Raw genomic sequence first — 22,043 nt, forward strand, 5'->3', positions numbered from 1 at the left:
CTAAAGGAAGAGAGAGTTTCCATAAGGAGACTATCCTACAGTGCAGGATGAAGATTATGGAAAGGAAATGTTTGGCAAGTAAAGAATCGATGATGACTTTAAAAAAAACTAGTTTTAGAATAGTTTTAGATACACAGAAAATTTGTTAATAGTACAGGGAGTTCTTATATACCCAACATCCAGTTTCTCCTATTAACATCTTATGTTGGTATGATGACATTTTTGTTATAATTAATGAACCAGTATTGATACACTATTATTAACTAAAGTCCATAGTTTATTCAGATTTCCTTAGTTTTTACCTGATGTCTTTTTTCTGTTCTAGAATCCCATCCAGGTTATTACATTATATTTAGTCATCATATCTTCTTCGGTTTTGACAGTTTCTCAAATTTTCCTTGTTTTTGACCATGACAGTTTGAGGAGTACTGGTCAGGTATTTTGTAGAATGGTCCTGATGTTTTTCTCATGATTAGACTGGGGTTATAGATTTTTAGGGAGGAAGACCACAAAGGGAAAGTGCCATTTTAATCACTTTCTTTCAAAGATACATACTATCAGCATGATTTATCAGTGTTGATATTGACCTTGATCACCTGGCTGAGTTAGTGTTTGTCAGGTTTCCCCCCTATAAAGTTACTCTTCCCTTTTCATACTGTCCTCTTTAAAAGAAATTCACTTTGTATAGCCCACACTTAAAGTGGGGAGTTATGCTTCCCCTCCATGAAGATAGGCTATCACATAAATTATTTGGAATTCTTCTACATGAGATATTTGTCTTTTTCGCCCTATCTTAAAATTTATTTAATCATTTATTTATCAGTATGGACTCCTGGATATTTATTTTATACTTTGGGTTGTAATCCAAAACTGTATTTATTTCGTTGTTCAAATTGTTCTAGCTTTGGCCATTGGGAGCCCTTTCAGTGGTTCCCATGTCGCTTTTACACAGCCCCGTTCAATGGTGACTTGAGTTAGCCATTTCACCAGAGTGGTGAACACAGGCATAACACTGTGTTAAGAAGTTAAACAAGTGCTGAAGCAGTGGAAGCAGAAAAACAGCTAAGTAGTGCCCCAAATCAAGATGAAGCTTAATATTTGTCTTTACAAGTCCTCTAGACAATGTAATTTCAGAAAAACACAAATAGATGGAAGTCCTAGCTGTGCCATGAAAAGCCCCGAAGCTTTAAACAAAACAAAACAAAACCCAGAGTGATCAAATTGGATGAATACTGAGGAGCCACTTAAAATTTATATCTGTTGAGACCGAGAAAATAATTATGGTCTGTTCCTACTACTTTTATATTTGCTGTATGCTAATTTTTTCTTTTAACAGACAGTAATGTGGTAAATGTTAATTATAATGTGAGTATGCCAGAATTTTTGATGTATTCAAAACTTCTCTGTGAATGCCAACAGTGCAGGATTACAGAGAAAATGATTCGATTTTAGGTCTTATTTAAACTCCTGCAAAGACTCGATCTTCAGAAATGGAATAAAAATGTTTTCCAACGAATAGGTAATTTTTCTCACAATGAACATCTCCTAGTAGTAAAGCAATTTAAAAATATTTGGAAGACAAAAGTTGTGTTCATTATATTCCCTGATCATTTGAATTAACTGATGATGTTTTGAAATTTTACCAGGGGCCAAAGAATCAAGAGAGGCTTGGAGATGTTGTTTGATAGGGTGTGGACCGGGTAAAGATGAAGAGACAATATTAGCTTATAACTCTTCCCATACATACTATTATCAGCCGTGTTTCATGTTTTTCCCATGTTTTGGGAAGTCATTTCCAGCAGTCATTCCACTAGTATTTACTCCATATCTACTTTGCAGCAAGCAATGTGCTAGAGGCTGAGGATACTACACTGAACAAGCAACAGTCCTGTTAACAAGCAATTGGAGAGTATAGGAGACAAAGTTTGGGGTAGACGAGTAAACCACAAGTGCCGTACATTGCAAGCTATGTGCTGTGTGTGCAAGCATATAGGGGGTACATCTAACTCAGAATTAGTTTGGGAAGGAAAAGGGGCAGGGAAGTTCCTCACAGTAATAACTAAATGAAATCCTGAAGGACAAGTAGGAGGTAATCGGATGAAGGAAGGGGAAGGGGTGTGGAGGAGAGGGGGCACTTTAGGCAAGGAAAAGTATAACATTTGGGGGAGTAACGAGTCTTTCAGTTTGGCTAGACCATAGAGTTCTAGAAGTATAATGTCTGAAAGATGTTATGGAAAAACCCAAACGAACTTTTTGGCTAACCCTATATAATGTGAACCACCTATGTAATTAAAAAAATTTTAGAAGTCACATTAAGAACATAAAAAGAGTCAGGTAAAATTAATTTTAACAATATTTTCTTTTTAGCCCAATATTTTAAAGATCATATCATCTCAGCACGTAGTCAATATGAAACGTTATTAATGAGACATTTTTACTTTTCTTTGTACCATGTTTGAGAAATCTAATGTGCTAATTACACTTAAAGCGCATTTCAATCTGGATTAGCCACATTTCAAGTGCTCAGTAGTCACATGTGGCTAGGGGCTACTGTATTGGACAGTAGAGTTGTAGAGTGAAGTAGTAAGAGATAAATCTTCAGAGATAATATGGGAACAGATTAGGAAGAATATTGTTTGTCAATGAAATTATTAAACCCAAGGGTGATGGGAGGCTTTGAAAAGTTCATGCATGGAAATGATAATTCCCATTTTCACTGTGGAGGATGGATTGGAGGTAGGCTTGACCAGGTGCCAACTAGTTCTAGGCAACTAGTTCTAGGAGAGACTTGGGTGTACTGAGAAGTAGGAGTCAAGAGTCATAAGGAGAGAGTGAATTGAGAGAGGAGGCAAGAGTGACTATTTCAATTCTACTTTTTTTTCTCCCTTCTGGGAGTCTAGCAGAACCGTTTTGAGAACTAGGGGAAACAAGAGGAAGAATGTCAGGATTGGGAGACAATGTGTTCAGTTTGGGACTTCTTAAATTATGAGAGTTGCCTGTGAGACATCAAGTGAAGTGTTTATACCTGAAAACAGGGTGATAGATGTCACCACCATGTAGATAGGAACTGAAGCCAGGGGACTGGATAAAATAATCCAAGTTGAGTGTATAAAACAGTAATTCTTCATCCTGACTTTTATGTAAGAATTATCTGAGAGGTGATTTAAAATTCAGATTTTGATTTTCATCCCCAAGATGCTCGTTCACTAGGGTGAAGGTTGGAAATTGCACTTTTAATAAGAACCCGTATAGTCGCTGATGCAAGTTGTCCTTAAAACACTCCATTACAAACACTGGTGTAAAATGATAAATTAGAGAACCCAGAAGAAATTGCCTACATGTATAGGAGTTTAGAGGAAAAAAGACCTTGAAGAAAATAGAAAAGGAGCCACTAGAGAGGCTGATGAAACATCAGAAGAGTGCTATCTGCTGTTAGTGTGGAGGGGGAGGATTCTTACCTGAAGTGGGGAGCAAGGCTGGTGGTGGGAAAGCTAGGCAGGTACCTGACTTGTTGGGCAGTCAGCCTGGGAGAAAGGTACCACCCTCTTTGGCTACTTTTCAAGCTTTGTGTCCTGGGCAAGTCTTCCTAAGCTACCACCAAACCCATCAAATTCCCTGAGTATTTGAAGGAGGAAGTGGTTTAAACTGCCTCAAAAGGAGCAGAGAAATCAAACAGAATACCCAGTTAAAAGTGACCACTGGGGCTTCCCTGGTGGCGCAGTGGTTGAGAATCCGCCTGCCGATGCAGGAGACACGGGTTCGTGCCCTGGTCCGGGAAGATCCCACGTGCCGCGGAGCAACTAAGCCCGTGAGCCATGGCCACTAGGCCTGCGCGTCCGGAGCCTGTGCTCCGCAACGGGAGAGGCCACAACAGTGAGAGGCCTGCGTACCGCAAAATAAATAAATAAATAAATAAAAATTTAAAAAAAGTGACCACTGGATTTAGTAACTAAGGTCATTGGTGGCATTTGGATAACATGGTAGGGGTGGAAGCCCAGTTTCAGTAGGTGAGTTGAGAAAGTAGGCTGAGTGAGTGTGTAAAAAAAATTATTTTTAAGACTCTTGGCTATGAAACGGAGGAAAGAGAAGTCAGAATGTATAAATATCCATTGTTCACCCAAGAAATAATAAGAGATACATGCCCTTCTTCTGAAGGTCTGTCCATCCTTGCTTCATTTCTATTGTGTGGACCGCTTCAATACTGTAAAATCTCCATTCATCCTTCATAGAAGATAGTTATTAAATATTATTTTGCTTATACATTCAAGTCAATGAAATAATATTCAGTCATACTATCACCTCTTCTACTAATTGTTGGAATGGATAAACCATTTTGCAGAATAATTACAAATAGTTTGAAAGAAGTGCCAATTTATAATAGCTTGGGGTTGGATGAGGGAGACAAGAAGGGAGAAGAAACCAGAAACTTGAACCTGAATTTCTCAGTCTCCTTCTTACCTGTCCTCTACTGGCCAATCATGTATCACTGGTAGAGCTTGCCTCACCAGTTCCAAACTGGTAAGGTTCTGTCATCACTTAACCATGGTTAGTCTACAAGTCAATTCGTTTATCACTGATAAAGAAGAGCTTATCAAAACTTCACTGTTACAGTAATTTTTTGTTAGCTGCTACATCCTCTCTACCACTCAACAGTACTCCCATTACCAGGTTAATCTAGAATTGACTGATTATCCGTCACCAAATTTTTTCTTTAACGATGCTGTTAAATTGTTATTTAAATTTAACAGTTTATTTTATTTATTTATTTATTTTTTTGCGGTACGCGGGCCTCTCACTGTCGTGGCCTCTCCCGTTGCGGAGCACAGGGTCCAGACGTGCAGGCTCAGTGGCCATGGCTCACGGGCCCAGCCGCTCCGCGGCATGTGGGATCTTCCCGGACCGGGGCACGAACCCGCGTCCCCTGAATCGGCAGGCGGACTCTCAACCACTGCGCCACCAGCGAAACCCAAGGAAATGTTTAAACGATGTGGTTTGCTTCCAGTATGGAATGCTACAAAGTATAAAATTTCAAATGAAATATAAATAGGAGCGTTAGAGCTTTATTCTAAACATAGCTGAAAGTTCAATTAAGTTAAATGCAAATTAGTTATTTTTTTGTTTCCTTCAAAGAGGTGGGTCTATTTTAGAATGGAGCCAAATAATTTTAAAGTCACATTTGCATCACTTTCAAGGCGTGCCCAGTTTGCCCCACAAATGACATGACAGCATCATGTTGGCTGATGTCATTACTGATACATTTTGGTTATCTCAGAACTGCTCCAGCTACAAAGCTACTGTTTTGTATTTGAAATTCTTATTTAAAATATAGGGGAAAAAATTACAGACTAATTCTGAAAACTTATTCCCAAAATTACATTAAAAAACTCTAGATGTATAAAATCATTTATATGCTATAATTTGGTCCAGTTCCTAGAACATTATAGACACTAGGTATATTTGGTTAATTTGCGTTATTACAGTGCTTTATTTTTTTACTGTTATTATGGGATTTTTAAAACACAAAAGTAGAGAAAATAGGATGTGCACCCATATAACCATCACCCCCCTCAACAGTTTAAACAGGAATAATCTTGCATCATCTGTACCCTCACTGGATTATTTTAAATCAAATCTCAGACAATTTTATTTCATCCATAAATACTCCAGTCCATTTTGCTAAAAGAACTCATTTTTTTAAGCTCAATTTTATTACCATACATTTAAAAATTAATAATAATTCCTTATTATCAAATATCCCATTGGTATTAAAAATTTCCTGATTGTCTCATACTTCCTTTTACAACTGGATTCTTCAAATTATGAATCAAACAGGCTCCCATATTGAAATGCTGTACTTTGAATACTTATTTAGCTATAACTTCATCCAACAATCTGTGCAAAACAAAAATGTCACATGCTTCATACCTTCTGGTAGGTTATCTTCTCTGCTAACTTGCCATGTTGCGTAAAGGGTTTATAAAATCTATGAATATTTTGATTAATTTATTGACCACCTTTTTATAAATAAATTTATTCTCGAGGATTTTTTTTTTTTTTTGCCTTTGGGAAGAATGTTTCTTTTCAATTATTCACTAAAGTATTAATGGCCAGTCAGGGTTGGCTTCATCATGACCATGCAACCTGTACAATCACACAGGACCCCATGCTCAGAAGGGCCTGTGCTTGGTTTATTGCTCTGCTGTTGCTGTCTTGAAATTCTTAATATTATATCTATGTATGTGTATATATATATATATATATATATATATTTTAAATTAATTAATTTATTTTTGGCTGCTTTGGGTCTTCATTGCTGTGCATGGGCTTTCTCTAGTTGCAGTGAGTGGGGGCTACTCCTCATTGTGGTACGCGGGCTTCTCATTGCGGTGGCTTCTCTTGTGAGAGAGCACAGGCTCTGGGCTCTGGGCTCACGGGCTTCAGTAGTTGTGGCATGAGGGCTCAGTAGTTGTGGCACATGGGCTTAGGTGCTCTGTGGCACGTGGGATCTTCCCGGACTAGGGCTCAAACCCATGTCCCCTGCATTGGCAGGCAGATTCTTAACCACTGCGCTACCAGGGAAGTCCCAAATTCTTAACACTTTTGATCAAGGAGCCCCACATTTTTATTTTTCACTGGGCCCTACAAAGCTATATCGCTGGTTCTGCTGGCAGTATAAAGGCTAGGTAGAAAACACATGACTCCCTCCTAATGTCTCAAGTGAGTTCTCAATAATTATTAGAGTCTACCTGCATTTCCTACCTATATATCTAACAGGAATATTAAAATCTGACTAGACTTCAAGTTACTGACCAAGCACCTTTGATCAAGCCGCATCTTTTTTGAACAGTACCCATGCAAAAAAATGGGAATGGGTTTGAGAATACTTTTTTGCATATTTAATATTTCTTTGTTGACCATCAATAATGTAAGACTTTGGAACATCAGTGCCTGCATATAGTAAATGCTCTAACTGCTTGTTATAATTATTATTAGTCAATTATTATTATCATTTAGTATTGTGTTATTTAGTATCTTGGCTCTCGGTGCAGCTTCTAGAGAAGAAGACTTTAAATGCTTCAAAAGACATTCTTTGACAGATACTAAATTTGGAACATAATTGCAAAGAGATTATTTTCTAAGTGATCATTATAGTTTTCCAATTTGGTCCTCATTTCAGTAGCACAAATACCACCTGGTCTGATACAGGTGGTTAGCCCTCTGAACCAATTTAATATCACACATACAGATTATGAACTTTTAGGCTTTCTGACCTTGTCTTTCAAACTTCCTTAAAAGTTCTAATGGACACAATTATATGTTGGATCTAGTACTTAATTTGGGGGAGCTATTCTCAAGGATCTAGTGTTTGATCTAGTCTTTGGATGGACTGGTTAATTCTCCAGGGTTTTCATAGAGAAGAGCAAGTTGGAAATTTTGATAATTCTGTTGATACCTCTCAATTTCTATTTCCTACTCCCTTATAACTATACAGTTATAAAAGGAAAATTAGGACATAGAAGACAATGCAGGTGATTCATAACATTTCTCTTTGATAATAGCAAAGGTGCAAATATTTCCCAAGTGTGGTTCCTATTTAATAAAAAGGTATAGGGAAGAAAACCAAACCATCTCTGCTACAGAGCTTGGTTATTCCGCAATCAATATCAACTGGAAGGGTCAGGATACATTCCACTTACATTTCTAACATTGCTAAATCAGGTATCTTAAAATAAAAATGTAAAGAACTGGGAAACATACAGGAAGAGGCTCATGCTAAAACCATACTCAAAAGTAGCCACTCTGTTTTATGTAAATTCTAGAGAGTTCAAGTAAAGACTAATAACAGTCACACATGCACACGTGCAATTCTCTATAAAGATATTTATAATGTTTGGTGTGGACTCACTCCACCCTTAGAAGATAAAAGGCTTTCATAAGAGCACACATTCTGGGTCTCTCAGGACATTGCCCACGCACAGGGTAGAATAGGAGACACATGGTTTCGGTATTCTTCATGTAGAAGCCTCAGTTTACCTGTGCCTACAGTGAGCCAGGGAGTGTGAATGAAGGGGATTTGGTCTTGGACTTGTATAAAGCTGGGAGTGCCATTAGCATTTTTGCTGCCATAGCAACCCGTATTATCTTGAACATAGCCCTTATCACTCTGTACTGTAATTGTCTCTTTAATTACCTCCCTGACTGGACTGTAAACTACTTAAGGACAAGAATCATATTTTGTTTGCCCTCATTTTCCAGCTACATAGTGGTTTGCACGTTAACGGAGCACACACTTTTGCCTGTAGGTCTTTTCATCCCTTAAAACTTGCCTTTTTTTCCAAAGTAGACTTACAGAGGAGGTAGATTCATCTAAATCCAAGGACTGCAATGAACAGTCCCCTAAATGAATTTCAGTTTAAATCCCCTAAATGAATTTCAGTTTAAATCTGCTGGGATATATTTGCCTGCACCTGACCAATTCTTCACTGATTAGCACATTAATAGCTCATATTTATATGACTATGATCAAAGTCATTAACATACACCTGATTCTGCCTAATTTTTAATATAACTTTACTGGTATAAATAAATACTTGAACAACTACATCAAATCACCATAAAGAGGGGAAAGCTTTCATCTAAATGTGTAACCAGATTGGCTAATTAACATTCTAATTTAAGAGACTGTGGCATAAACATCTCCCTTGGAATTGATTCAAGCTAGTCAAGCTGAAAGATAAAGCAAATGTTCACATTATAAGTATCTTTAAATGTTTTTACTCTATTCTCTATTCCATTTAAAATTTTCATTGACCTGTGACATTTACAGTCTGGGAAGCCACCACTTTATGGTTCTACAATTTTTTTTTAACTACCAACTTTTGCAGAGAAAGTATGTAGATATTCTCACAAAAATTGGGACCTGCACACAGTCTCTAGATAAGAAGCAAAGTAATGTAAGGATTAAGAGCATAGCCTCTAGAGCCAGATGGTCTGGACTGGGGTCCTGGTTCTGCCACATGCTAACCACCTCAGTTTTCTTCATCTATGAAATGGGCATAGTAATATCTACCTTGCAGTGCTGTCATAGAAATAAAATTAGTTACCATATTTAAAGTATTTTAAATGGTGCCTGGCACATTTTAAACCATATACCTTCATGTGTTTAGGGTGGGAAGAAAAACTGTGAAATGTAGCTGCTTAGAGAAAGCAACCATCCTTGTAATTGGAATGAAATTTGAATGCAATGAAATTATTAGAGCCTGTAGATGAGATCTACAAGAAAGGTAAGCATGTAGGTTGCTAACTGTTGGGCACTGCCAGAATCATTCCTCACAAAGTATTAGGAAGTTTCTAAAACTTGTAAAGATGTGTGGGTAAGAAGAGGTGATTTATGGGATTCTGTGGAGAATGCAAAAGTGGCTTATTCTAATAAAAATAAAATGACTTGAGTTTTACTTAGAAACAGTGCAAGAAAAATTCAGAAATCCCTATAAGCTTCTCTTGTTTTGACAATTCATTTATTGCCTTCTCTAATATTTAGAATTCTGCAGCCTTGTTGCTGTCAGATTTTTAATAAATAAAGGTAAGCAGTATTTGTTAAGATAAACCAAGTGTGTCTTGGTTTTAAAAGATGTACTTGTTTTCATAAATGTCATTTGTGAAATGAGTCCCATTATTAATTATCTTGGAAGCCCTAGGCAAGATTTGAAATTTGCTCTCATGTGGTGACATTTTAAAATGAATTTTAAAATGAGTCTATTAATTTAACTATTTACACAAATAAACCTGTTTTAAAAAATATTTACATGGTAACTTCTTAATTCATTTCTATGTTGACAATTTTTATTAAACTGAACCATAACCATCCACAAATATTCTTCAAATCTGTAATATTCATGTGGATATTTATGTTACCTCTTTATTCCTTTGGAATAAGAGTTAAGGTTTGGAAAGTTGATTTCCACTGTGCCTCCAGAATTTCAAAAGATCCAAAATGGCTGCCTGTCGGCCTCTAGGCCCCCTTGGTTGGTACAAGTGGCTGCTTACCAAGCCTACTGTTTTTCTTATTAGTATTCTGTGAGTGAACAAGGCTGGCTGGAAGCAAGATTGAGAAGTTGGCAATTTGTCCGTTTTTCCTTCTCTCCCTTTGTAACACACTACCCTTAAGAAATCTGGATACTTCAAATTTTCTCTCTTCTTAAAAATTCCTCTTTTGAAAAGACCAGAAACGAATATATTCTCAAAGCAGTATAGATAAGTAATAAAATGGTAGTAACTTCCCTCAGGGTCAAAGTCTCTTTGGTTTCACAGCCCAGAATGGAGGTGAGAACAACAGAGTAGGTTTCAGGGAGAAGCTTTTCTGATAACATCATGTGGTCACATCTGTTGTTGGCCTGTTATCCTTGCTCTAGCTCTGAGCTTCTTGATTTTGTTTATTCTTCTGAGTGGGTCTTCCCCTTTCTCCTAGGCTAGGTCTCATTCCTGTTTTGAAAGGACTTGCCATGGGGAATCAGAGGCTTGAATCAGAGGTTCTGAGCTTCTCCATTATTGTCTTTCTCCCAGTGGGGATGTCTAATGCTAAGGGCCTTTTGTTTGTATTGCAGTGAATTGAAACTAAGGTATCTGGCTAGTCTAATGTTAGCATCATCTAGGCAAATCATATAGAAGTTAATTTTCTACCCTGCTTGAATTGTTGTTTTCATTGTTTCATTTCTCTAATCTATTTTTATTTCTGCAGAGAGCCTGAAACTCATTTTATTGAATAAGCCTACCAACTCAAAATGATCTCACTTGCCAGGCACATCAGTCAAATTTGTCTCTCACCAGGGTGGGATTGGTCCTTCTCTCCCTGGCTTTGTGTACCCGTTTCAAAGTGGTGGGCTCTCTGGATGAGGATGGCCTTCTCCATTTCATGAGTGCTGCTTTTTAGAAAGAGATGCAAGGGCAGCTGTGCTTCTCTCTGAGAACTTCCATGTAAGCTCTGAAGGCCTGTTTATCTTTATTTTAGGAATGGCAAGTCTTTAGAAGAGATGGAGCCATAATTCTTCAAGGGATCAGAAAAAGACTGCCCCACGGGCCTCACTTTCCATCCTGACCATGGGGTTGACATGTTAGGTGTCATCACACAGTGCCATAGGCCTCAAAGAACAGGGAGGAGGTTGTAACTTTTATATTTCTCTGGCTTCAGATCTAATGCTGGGGACTTAATTACCAGGCCAACATATGTAGTCTCTAAAAGTGAATAGGCAGGGCTTCCCTGGTGGCCCAGCGGTTGAGAATCCGCCTGCCGATGCAGGAAACATGGGTTCGTGCCCTGGTCCGGGAAGATCCCACATGCCGCGGAGCAACTAAGCCCGTGAGCCATGGCCGCTGGGCCTGCGCGTCCGGAGCCTGTGCTCCGCAATGGGAGAGGCCACAACAGTGAGAGGCCCGCATACCGCAAAAAAAAAAAAAAAAAAAAAAAAAAAAAAAAAAAGTGAATAGGCAGTTGTTAATTTTGAGGCCTAGTTTTAGAACATATTCCTGAGGGCTTCTTTTCCCAATTCTTTAACACCTATTCCTGGTATTTAGCACTCTCCACATCAGGGAGAAATATCACATGTATTTTAAAGTTGCTGAAATAATATGTTTAATAAAATAATTATGAGCCTTAAAATATCGGGGTAATTTGGAAGATTTTTATGCTTTTGACCCAAAAGACATACTATATTTATATTGACTTTATGAAATTTAAAGACTTTAGTTCTGATTTTATAAAATCTAAAGACTTAAGAATAAATTTAGGCCAATTCCCTTAATTTATCCATGAATCTGAGGACCGTGGGCATTGTCGTCTTCCACAGTTAGTGACCATGGGAGACCTGAGCTAGGACTCAGACTTGATCTCTTTCCTTTATACCTCAGGACTTCGCCCTTTCCCTATTAGCAGCAGTGGAAACCGGCAGGAGTGAGGTCGATGGCTTTTCCAAACAAAACATAAAAAAGGGATATGAGAAGCTGAGTATCCTGGCAGTCAGTAGGCATTTATTGAGCACCTAAAAGATGTTTTTTGTCGAGATACAAAACAAAAACAAAACAAAGTTCCTTCATTAAATATGCAGAATAGCAGGAATATGTAGCCATACTACCTGGGTTTGGATCCCAACTCTTCTCCCTACCTGTTCTGAGGTCTTAAGCAAGTTACTTCTTGTGCCTCAGTTTCCCGGCGTAGGATAACAATACCTACCTCGTTGTGTTATGAGGATGAAAGTAATATACATGTAGAGCACATAGGAAGTACTTGACACATAGTAAAGCTTGCTATTACTATTGATCATGGTTTTATGCACTCTGCTAGACATCAATAAGGCACGCCCAGGACTCTGGCTGCAGAAACAGGCACACCAGACAGAATAGATAAGCCTCACCATGGAGATCAAATAAGTGCCAAGAAGCAGGGTAATGGAGCAAAGGGAAAGTGTCCAGAGCCACCTTCTAAGAAAGTACGGGCTGTGAATTGCTTACGAAGAGGAGAAGAGACAATTTACATGTCAGGTATGGTGTGAGCAAAAGAATGGAAAGCAAGAATGACCACGATGTGGTCAGGAATCCATGGAATTGCTGGGCTGGATCGGGAGGTGTTACTATTGAGTGTTAAGAAATAATGAGTTTAGCAGTAGGAGGTGGTGGAAAATCTTGGAAAGTTGTCAAAATCCTCGAGAATTCTTCTAAGTGTGAGACATGCTCTCTGGACTCAACTTCTTTTCGGCTTGTAAGGCCCACAGGAAGTGCTCTTCAGAGTAAATTGGGAGGAGGGAGAACTATGCAAAATACCTCGCACTTAGCACTAAATCAGTATTAATTCCTTTTTCCCTTCAGAGACTGAAAGGTTACTTTAATAAAGGGGAGGGATTAAATTAACATAGATGTTTAACTCGTGTACAGATAAACATTCTAATTTATCCATCTGAAATCTTCTGGCTGAAGCGTTTGCGTTTAGAGTTTCCCTTACTCATCCGCCTCGCCCGGGCCGCAGCAACCGACAGGCAAAGCCTGGAGAAAAGGCGAGAGGTAAAAAGAGCGCTCTACGCATGCGTTAGAAGCCGCCCCAACTACCCCGCGGCGTCTTTTCTTGGAACAAAACTAGCGCGGAGCAGTGGAGCTCCGCAGTTTGCGTAGAGTCGAATTTCCTATTGCTCTCACGGTCCGTGTGGAATCCACGAACGGTGCATTTCCGCTACGCAAGTTGCGTTATTCGAAGTGAATGGCTGGGTGGTGAGTGTACGCCCAGAGCGTAACACCCATAGGCGGACGGGTGCGGCTGCGCAAGAACCTGAGTGGGCCGTGTACGCCGCTAGCGTAGCGTGGTGTCTGACGCTCGGGTCTCCGCGACGCAGTTGGCGCAGCCGGCTTTGGTGAATACACAATTTAGTGCAGCCGGGGTTTGGTACCGAGCGGAGAGGAGATGCACACGGCACTCGAGTGTGAGGTAACTATAAAACCCCGATTTGTTTACATTCCCTCCCCCAGAACCGGCCCCATGCGCGGCGGAGACTGCGAGTCCCGGGACAGCGGGGTGGGGGTAGAAAGGGAGACAAGGACCGGGGAGTCGGGGCTGAGTCCCTCGGGGATCCGGGCGCTGGGCTTCCCGCAGCTGCTGCTGTCGTTGGCGGCGGCGGCGGCGAGCCGGGCAGAGCGCGCGGTGGGCTGCGCGTGGGGTGCCGCAGCTCCTCGTGTGCGTTCTGGGCTGCCGCGGGGTTAGCGACCGGGCAGCCTCCGCCCCGCGTGCGGGACCCGCGCCCAATTTAGCCCCCTGCCGAGGCTGGGGGCCGCGCGGAGAATGGGGCAGTGACCACTGGGCAGAAGGTGGCAGTTGGGGGGCTGCGCGCGGGCGGCCTGGGGGCTGAGGGTGGCGTCGCCGCCGGAGGCGGGGACGCGGTGGCCCGAGGGTGGGAGGATCCGCAGTCCGGTCTCGGCGGCGAACACCCCCGATTCTTTCTCTCGCGTGGTCGTCTCCGGTGTATCACGGTGACCCCGGGATGGAGCCTGGGCGCAGCTGTTGGGCCCCGGGAGGGTAACGGACGGTGGCGCCTGTGCTCCTACCGCGGGAGGCCTCGTGGGATCTTGCTTTCTCCCCGACCAACCGAAAAGCCGAGGCGGGGCGCGGGGGAGTTAATATTGAAGCCAGCTGGGGTCCCTGGAGCTGAGGGCTCGGGTTGGGTTGAGGCTGGGTCGGAGGGAGTGTTCTGGTGGGCCGGGAGGTGGCGCGGCAGCCCAGGCTTTGTTCCTGAAAGCCCTTTGGCGGAGAGCGATGGGGGGCCCTGCTGCGGCAGTACCTCGGGGAACCTTCGCGGCCCCCTCCCCGGGTCTAGGGATCTGCTCAACTCCTTGCTTCTCCCTTGGGACCCCTGAGTGCCCAGGCTAAGAAGGGGGCCTGGTGAGGGCGCAGGCGACGTGACGTTGGAGGTCTTCCTGTGGCTTCTGTAAAGAACCGTTCACGTGGGAGCCTGTTGTCCACATGGGCTGTCTTTATGAGCTGGGAAGGAGGAAGAAGCAGGATCCGCAGTCCTCAGTTGGAAGGATCCTTCACTCAACTCCCTGTTTTAAGTAATAAAGAGTGACATTAAAGCACATAATTTAAAAAGAAGATGGTAGGTTATATACTGTGTGTTGTTTTATTTTTAACTTTCATTTAACGTCTTTTACGCTGTTCAGTTCTCTAGTTTTACCTTGGAACTGAGTCATTCTTGGAGCAAAACAAGCATGTGACAAGTTTGCATTTCATTTGTGTGGGTTTTTTTTTTTTGGATGGGTATCTAAATTCTACATAATTAAGAACAAGCAAGTAATATATGGGAAAAGCTGGAGATTTAGAATGTAGTTGATTGTAGTAATGCAGTTGAAAGCCTTAAGTTAAAACTTGTGTACTGTTTTTTGTTAGGACTTAAAATTCTACAGATTTTAAGTATCTTGAGGCAGTCTCTTGCTCTAGACTTTGGGGTCCACACCAGACATCTTACATCCCTACATGTGCTGAGTACTCCCATAGGAGAGAGAACTAGGTAGTATCAACGATGAGTGATTTGAAGAAAAGAAAATAATAATGTACTGGAGGGACTTTTAAAAAACTTTTTTTGTATGATGAAACCCAGAATGATGAGTTTAAATGTATGGAATACGTAGGATTACAAGAGAAACCAGTTGTATTGAAATATAATTACCAAAATGTTAAATATTTATGATGAAGTAATTCATGCTTTAGTAAAGCATTAAATATGCTTTGTAGTAGTGGCAGGTCTAATGACTAATTTCAAACTAGTGAGGACTGTAAATGATCTTTATAGGATTTAAATGATTTATTTTAATAGTGTCAGGTGCTGCATATTACCGTGCTTTTTGCCTACATTTATAACTGAAGGGATAACTAAATTTCAGAGATAATTAAAATTAGATATGTCTTTCTTCCGTATCCAAATTCACAAACCTGAATTATTTACACAGCCCCCTGGTTAAGAACCCCTGTGTAAGAATGACTTTGTGCTTTTAAAAGAAGTGGTTAACTATGAGGTGACATCGATAATATATTGCATGATAACCTTTACTTATTCTTGTTAATTTGTATTCTACTGACATCTTACAAGCCAACACAATTCTTCCCCTTTTTTGAGCACTTGATTTGAAGTTCTTGTAGGAGTCCTCAAGTCTGGTATGCAGGTACTAGTCTAGGGGGTGTTTTTGTTTGTTTTTAAACAGATTTATGGAGAATACAGGGTATAGGTATTATAACAAGGGAAATTATTCAACAACAGGAATGATCATTTGCTTTTAATTAAAGGGAATTTACGTTGTTACTATTCTATTCCCCACCTCTCCCCCACTTCCCCTACCCCTAGTTTTGGCCGTTATTGGAAAGAATGTACAGCTTTGGAGTGAGACTGAAGGTTCAAAACTGACCCATTATTAACTAGTTTGGTTACCTTGAGCAAGTTGTTTTAATCTTTTATCTGTGAACTTGAAGTACTAGAAAAATCTACCTCATGGGTTTACTGTGACCTTGAAATGACATAATGAACTAAAGGGCTACAGATAATTCATTTTACCTTCTTTCTGCATACAGATGTTTCAGTTCTTCATTAACGGTTGAAGGACTACTTTTCTGTTGATTCCAGAATGAGGTTTAATGGTCCCTACTGGGCCATTGCGGGGATACAATTATCTTGTTGTTGTTATTCATATGTAATAATCCATAGAATTTTTTCTGCTTTTGCATTTTCTAACTTATAATTACATACATATATCTTGTTTTCCCTGCCAGACTAAATTCCTTGAGGGATACACACTCCACAGCTTTTTGTCACATAATGCTCGTGACACCTTATTCAGTGAATGTGCAAAGCTTGGTTGTCAAGCTCTTTAATCGAGTTAAAAATGTTAAATGAGTGATACAAAATTTAAATTCAGTATTAACCCAAGGAATTATTAATACTTTGGATTTTCATATGTCAGTCCTTGTTTGTGTAGTGGCTACCTCAAGAATGGAAATGCTCATTTAAAAAAAATTTTATATCAAAAGGACTTTATCATGAGTGCATTTTAAACGTATTCATAAGATGCAAAAAATACACAGTAGGAAATGGAAAAGAAGTGCAGGTAATCAAAACAGAAAGCTAGTTTTTTTCCTTTATAACAGGTTTTATAACCCTATAAAGTCATTTTTCATTATAAGTGTAATTCTCGTTAAAAATATACTAACTTTAGCTTCAAGTTTACAAGTTAGAGTGCTCAGTTTGTCCCAACAGTTTGATGCTGCCCCCTTGTGTTTGATTCCCCTTGAACTTTTCACGCGCTTACCTTCTTCATCTTCACCTTTTCCTAAAACAAGACAATTTAAGTTACAACTAGATTCCTTAGTGCTATTTATCTAGTCTACCTTGAGATTTCCTCCAGCTGGTTAGTGTTACTAATAAGAGTCATTTTGAACTGGTTAACTTTGATTGCTTTTAACCCTAGTTTTCTGAATGGGGGTGAGTTTGGGTGGAGGTAGAACAGTATAAGGCCAAGTTTCCTTGCAAGTTAGGTTGGGGGAGGGTTTCAGACAGGAAGAGGGCTATATATTAAATGTGTATCTTTGAGGTTAGCTTTGCAGCAGCAATTACTTCAGTCTGGGCTGCTTCTGGCTTAATTTAGTCCCATATAACTTTGTGTTGTCTCTACTGTACTGAAAATAATGTTAAAATCACGTGGTAAGCTTTTTTTTTTAAGTTCAAGTGTTTTGGAACTTTGACTTTTATAGAATGATTTTTTAAAAATAGAGCCTCAAGGACCTGTAATAACCATAAGATTTCCCATAGTCATTTATGTAAACTCAAGATTTCAAATTATATCAGTTATCAATATTCTAAACTACTTTTTTCATTTTCATTCTGTTCTTTTTTTTTTCCATTATTTCCAATTATAAGTTTTGTGACTAGACCACACAGTGACTTTTAGGTTTTTCCAAAATAAGCAAATATATTCTTGACAAATTTACTACAGTCAGAATATTCAAAAGGTGTTCAGTAGGTATGAAGGCAATTTTCAACTGAAATTGTAAAGCTTTAAATAACAATAGCATTATTGAAATTATTTCCACCTGCTTAAGAGATCACACTTTTAACGTTCAGAACACAATAATTTATTGTCATAGCACATCATAAAAAAATAGTGTCAGATTCTATTATCAGAACATAAGGTTTTCTTTTTTTGTTGTTGCCAGATGTAAGAATTGGATATTTAATAGACTTTTAATGTTATTAGAATGGCGTGGTGGTTACAGGTTTGTAAGTATAGGGATAAAATCTAAAAATCTTTTTCAAGTAGTGTTTCAATTATTTTCATTAGGAGTTAGTGGTAGATGATTTTGTAATTTTATAGTTTATATTTACCCATTATGTTATATATTTTACTGCTGAAAGAGGAGGTATCAGGTAATTGTACTTGCATTAACATTTCTAACAATGGTGTTTACCCTTAATGTGTACACTGTTTTGGGGGACCATCCATCCCATTCAGAAAAGAGGTTTTTGGGGATTAGAAAAGTGAATCAGAATGTTGTCGGAAATATCTTTATCTTACTAATATAAGTTATGTGCTTTCATAGGACCCAGAAGTATTGTTATTAGAGTTACTGTGAAATACTGTGTGAAAGAGTTATTTTTAATGCTCTAGTAAGTATCGAAGATTTGTCAGTGATCACTTGAGTTTTTGCATTTGTTTTCATTCATAGAGAAGCAGAAAATTGAATCGTTGCCAGTTGCAGTAACAAGGTCACAAATACATATATCCCACTGCCCTATTGCTTTAATGTCTGTAAATAAAAAATCATTTCAGATGTGCCTTTGTGCCTCTAAACTTTTTTCTGAATTCACTTTATATATTCATTGAATGTTTGAGTTTTACAATAATGGTTTCCCCTATAGTTGTCTGTTGAATTGGTAAGTTTTAAGACATGTATGGATTAAGTCAGGCGTCAGCAAGCTATGGCCTTGGGCCAAATCAGTCTGCTTTTCTAAATTAAGTATTGATGGAACACAGCTTCCTTGTACATTTATATATATTGTATATTGCTGCTTTGTACCATAATGGCAGAATTGAGTAGGTGCCACAGAGACTACTGCCTGCAAAACCTAAAATATTAAATATCTGACCCTTTTTAAGTCAGCCAACTCCTGGATCCAGTTCTGCATATTCTGTCGTTGTGTTGCTGCTTTTAAAATACTTACATTTTCCTGCTACCTATATGAATAAGATACTTTAGTAGAAAAGCATTCAAATTTAAATGAATGGGTAATAATGTGAGTTCTCAGGTATTCTTCACCTAAATAGTGTAGAAGCTTTTCGTCCCTCCCCCTTTCCATTTTCCTCTATAGGAGGAATAGCACCTTTATTTATGATGCTTGGATTTGGCCTTGAACGTGGCCTTCAACCTTGAGCTACTACCTAACTCTATCACTGTCACAGTTTACCTTCTCTAATTTAAAAGGTGACTGTGTCTTCCTTGTACCTCCTTCAGAGCAGAAAATGTTTCATATTTTTTATGCCTTCTCCCTGCCTCTTCCTCCTGTCCCCTTTCCTCCTTTTTCCTCTCCTCCCACTCCCCTCATAAAGCAATTCATGATTGCATGTTTACAGGCCTGTGAACAAGTGTTTTGGTGTAATTCTTCTTAGTGCACCTTTGTTGAAGATGAATCATTACTTTATTCTGTTTGCATGTGAAGAAGTATGCTTTGTGCTATGTTGTAGAAGAACATAGCCTCTTGATGAAGGGGGCTATGGAAAGATTGATTTTTGTACCTTATCAAGATATGTAGAATAAAATATGATTTATTATTTGTAAATCAATGAGATCAGTAAAACTATATTAGAAAATATTTTATGTAATTATAATGTAATATTTATTATGTTATTGTATATACTTACAGAGAACAATTAGATATTATGTATTGTATATAATATATATCATAAAACAACAAGATCATGTTTTCTATTCCCATGGACCTTTTTTAATGTAGAATTTCAGCTGACTTCATAACTTGTTAATGTTTAGAACATATTTTAAGATTTTTGTTTTAAATTAGCATACTCTGGTTTTTAAAATAAAGTGAATAATTTGATATATATAACCAGTGTAAATAAAAAGTTTATTTTCAAGAAAATAATCAGTTTTAAAAAACTGAAGAAAGAAACCAAGTAGCTACAAATCAAATCACTGAAAATTTTAAGAAAGTGTTTAAGTTCACTGTAAAGACAGTATTATATAATACATAATGTAATTTATGATTTATAAAAAATGTTAAAGCTTTTCCCCTGAAGATTTCTGCCTAAACACAAGTACTTGAAAGTTTTACTGAGGCTAAAACGTAAACTTTCTCCCCACCCCGCCCCCATACGTGGGCCTGTCACTGCTGTGGCCTCTCACATTGCGGAGCCGGACGCACCGGCAGGCAGACCTCCAACCACTGCGCCACCAGGGAAGCCCCCCAAAACGTAAACTTTCTTAGTTAACAGATATAAGACTATTGTTTGTTAGTTCAGTGGATGTTTTATTTTCCCTAAAAAAGAAATGGATGTTAGGGGTCATGTTAATTTTAATTATTGGTTTTTTTTCAAAGAAAATATATATTAAATATAGGGAGAAAAAAACTTCTTAAATTTAGAAGTAATAAAGAAATTGCAAAAGATGTTCACGGGTTTCAGTGCATGTACGTGAAAACGTCTATACATGAAAGGGAAAACATTGTAATCAAAGTAAAAAGCATTAGGCATAATTGAAGATGTTTTCTGCGGAAAATATGACCAAGCCATGTTATGTAAAAGCTCATGTATGTTTATAAAAATATTGAGACACCAGGAATAATTTGAAAATACAAGTAAGAATAAGGTAACTTTACCTGTTTACCAAAATTAATAATACCAGCTACTAATGAGAATACTATGACCGTACTGCTGGTGGCAGTATGACCAAACAATTTCTCTAGAAAACAATTTGGAAGTATGTAACAAGACCTGAAAAGTATTCAAACTTTTGTGGTCTTTCCCCACATCTTGGACTTATCCAAGCCAGTAACTAAAAATAATAGCACAAATTGAAATTAAAATGATTATATATTGTGTTTAAAACCCTGTAAACAAATGCTTGTGAAAATCTTGAAACTGTAATTCATTGTCTTCCACATGTGACATAATGTGATTTTGTTCAACGGAAACTTTTTTTAAGATTTATAATTGCTGACTTTTATTTTTAGTTTTTTCAAAGTTATGCATGAATACAGTTTAAAGAATTAAATAGTTCTGTGAAGTTTTTAGGGAAAAGAAAAATCAGTCTCCTGCCTGGCTTCTTTTACATTCTGCCTAGAGAGATAAGGAACTCCTTTAATTTCTTTAATTATTTTGCTTTTCACTGCCATGCCATGTCTCCAACATGTTCATAACTTGCTGATTTTCAGTTTTAGTCATTGTCTGCTTTGGATTTAGCACTATTTCCACCTCTCCATGTACTCATTTCCTATACCCCAGTTTTTCAGTACAATTGTATTGAATAATTTTGGTTTAGAAAAGTTTTTAGTGTTATATTTTTATGATTGTGAATGTTATTTACAATTGAATCATTGTAATAAACTGTTACTTTTCCTGCACAACTTTTTCCCCCCCTCTGGCATTAATAATTTTTTTCTTTTTCAATGTATCTGTATATTACAAAATCTACTGCAGTCTGTGTATCTGAGTGTGATTCTATTAAGAAAGAGAATGTGCCTTAAGACTGTTTATATAATTTATGTAGTTTTCTTTATGTTGGACAAGGGTGAACTTGATAATAAAGATGTATTGATACTTGATGATGAATTGGTTGTTTGCTAGTAAAAATTAAGTAGCTTTGACACTTGAACTATACTTTTGTAAGTTTCTGCTAAATGGCAGAACTGAATCATTTAACTTTGTTCAAATAACTGTAAGGACAGCTAAAATTAAACAGATAGAAAGCTTCCCTGGTGGGGAAGAAGTAGTCTTCATCAAAAAAATGTTAATGTTATGAAAATATTGCCCTGGGGACTTCCCTGGTGGTCCACTAGTTAAGACTCCAAGCTTCCAATGCAAGGGGCGCAGGTTCCATCCATGGTCAGGGAGCTAAGATCCCACAAGCTGTGCTGTGTGGCCAAAAAAAAATATTGCCCTGGACATTCTGTGATTTTTTTTTTTTTCCTAACCTTATGGAAAGGAGAGATCATTTTAGCTGGCAGTGCTTATGAATGGCAAACTGGTACAAAATCAGGGTCATGTAACAGTGACAAGATGCTGAAAAAGGAAAACAGTGGAGTGAAGATGAATGGAGTAATAAAGATTTAAGGCAGTGGCAGTAACTATTCTTAGAGTGAAGGCAACTGAGGGGTGATGAGTCGAAAGAGAATACAGCTCTGGAAGTTGAAGGGAGAAGGCATGTGTGTCTAATTCAGGTCCTAAGGTTAGTGCTCTGTCATTTAAGTCCTCTTTGTGATTACATGTTGTGTAGGTTTACATGCATTTGTAGT

The 22,043-nt window shown here is 38.4% G+C and overlaps 1 protein-coding gene across 15 annotated transcripts in view; it reads left to right on the forward strand.

The window, feature by feature from the left end:
• The window catches only part of SLC39A10 (solute carrier family 39 member 10), a 143,538-nt gene that overhangs the window by 56,461 nt on the left and 65,034 nt on the right, over window positions 1-22,043 (forward strand). For 2 of the 15 annotated variants that reach the window (XM_067026470.1, XM_067026479.1), the window contains exon 1: window positions 13,381-13,468. The exons of 1 other annotated variant lie outside the window; for it this stretch is intronic. The gene's annotated coding sequence lies outside the window, so the exon portion shown is untranslated. Of the gene's footprint in view, window positions 1-13,118; window positions 13,469-14,220; window positions 14,631-22,043 lie in introns of those variants that run through there. 12 more of the 15 variants (XM_059052065.2, XM_067026473.1, XM_067026480.1 and 9 more) reach the window with 12 other exon arrangements.

The sequence above is a fragment of the Kogia breviceps genome, chromosome 2 (genome assembly GCF_026419965.1).
Source record: "Kogia breviceps isolate mKogBre1 chromosome 2, mKogBre1 haplotype 1, whole genome shotgun sequence".
NCBI classification, from domain to species: Eukaryota; Metazoa; Chordata; class Mammalia; order Artiodactyla; family Physeteridae; genus Kogia; species Kogia breviceps.